Raw genomic sequence first — 1,419 nt, 5'->3', positions numbered from 1 at the left:
TGAATAAAGGACAGAATGATGGTTTAAAGCAGCTCTGCTTTGTTTACATGTAAGCATGACCTGCAGGACGGACGAGTTTCACCACTTTATGTTAAAATCATTGGAAAAACGTTTCTTCAAAACAAGTTTTTTTTACTTAGATTTTTAAATCTGGAAAAAAAACATTATCTCAATAAGTCATTTTTTCTTAAAATAAGTGCTTTTGTTCTGGAATTGACGAGGTAAAAAAGACATTTTGCCAATGGAACAAAACTATTTATGTTTAAAATAAGAAAAAACGTATTTTAGGGGCATTTTATCTAATTATCTTATTTTAGGAGTAAAAAGCAGAGCATCTTAATTATCTGCTCTAATTAAGGGTAAATAAATTTAATTTAAGCAATTTGTACTTATTTCTAGATCGTTTTTCCAGCGCAGACGATGGGATCTAACATTCCTCTGAGCTTCAGGAGCGTTTCACCAAATAATATTTGATGTTTTCTTCGTTTTTAACTTCAGTTAAATGTTTAAGTTCTGCTCTGATAAAACACTGAGCTTCATTTTACAGATTAATGCAGATTAAAATCTTTTCTACCGATCCATAGAAGGAAGAAGGATGAGTGGAGGAAAGAGGAAGGGGAGCAGCTTACCCGCCTGCTTGGAGTCATTGGGCTTGATGCAGCGGATGTAGGACGGCTCCTTGGACATCAGGATCTCCATCAGTTTGGCCAGACTGGCTTTGAACTGGGTGGCTGCCTAAAGGGGCCGAAGCAGACCAGTCAACAGAGCCGAGGAGAGACCACAGCAGAAGAAGAAGGAGGAGGAGGTCTGATGCTGCTGGGAGGACGGCGCCGGGACACTGCCCCCCCCCTCCCCACAGACAGCCCACTGCTGCTCACCGTGTCAGGACGCTTCCTGTCACTCAGCTCGTCTCGGTCAAAACACTGCGTCAGGATCTTGTTCTCAGACATGCACATAGCCTGCAGGCACAAACGCATCAGATGACCTCAGGCTGCAGAGGGCGCCGTTCTTTCTTTCTAAACGTTTCTCACCTCTTTCAGATTCCTGAAGAGAAGGTCGTTGTTTTTGTCCAGAAAGCCTGAATGAGCATCAATGAAAGAATAAAAAAACCTCTAATTATTCTGAGCATGAAACTACGGTTCAAGCCCTCCCTCCTGCAGGGGGCGCTCTATTCGGTCAGATGCAGATCTATATGCCTTCTCTGAATTTGCCGAGACGTCGAACTAATAAAGCTTCAGCTAAAGGGAGAGAGATCCAGAGAAATACAAAACATTCTTACATTTCTGGAACTCTGGAGGAGTAATAGAATATTCTGATAGGATGGATGCATGTTGCAAAGAACAGTAACTGCTCACATGTTTTTATCTCTCTCTCCAAGTATATATATATAGATATATATATATAGATATATATATATAG

The 1,419-nt window shown here is 40.9% G+C and overlaps 1 long non-coding RNA gene across 1 annotated transcript; it reads right to left on the bottom strand.

The window, feature by feature from the left end:
- Positions 1-601: 601 nt before the first annotated feature.
- Positions 602-1,157, bottom strand: LOC107081304. Its single transcript, XR_001481053.1, has 3 exons — positions 1,032-1,157; positions 879-959; positions 602-735 (listed from the first exon to the last, which is right to left on the bottom strand). It is a non-coding gene; the product is annotated as an uncharacterized LOC107081304 (long non-coding RNA).
- Positions 1,158-1,419: the final 262 nt, after the last annotated feature.

The sequence above is a fragment of the Cyprinodon variegatus genome, unplaced genomic scaffold (genome assembly GCF_000732505.1).
Source record: "Cyprinodon variegatus isolate N-32 unplaced genomic scaffold, C_variegatus-1.0 Scaffold4054, whole genome shotgun sequence".
NCBI lineage: Eukaryota > Metazoa > Chordata > Actinopteri > Cyprinodontiformes > Cyprinodontidae > Cyprinodon > Cyprinodon variegatus.
This window is presented reverse-complemented; position numbering and strand designations above follow the sequence as displayed.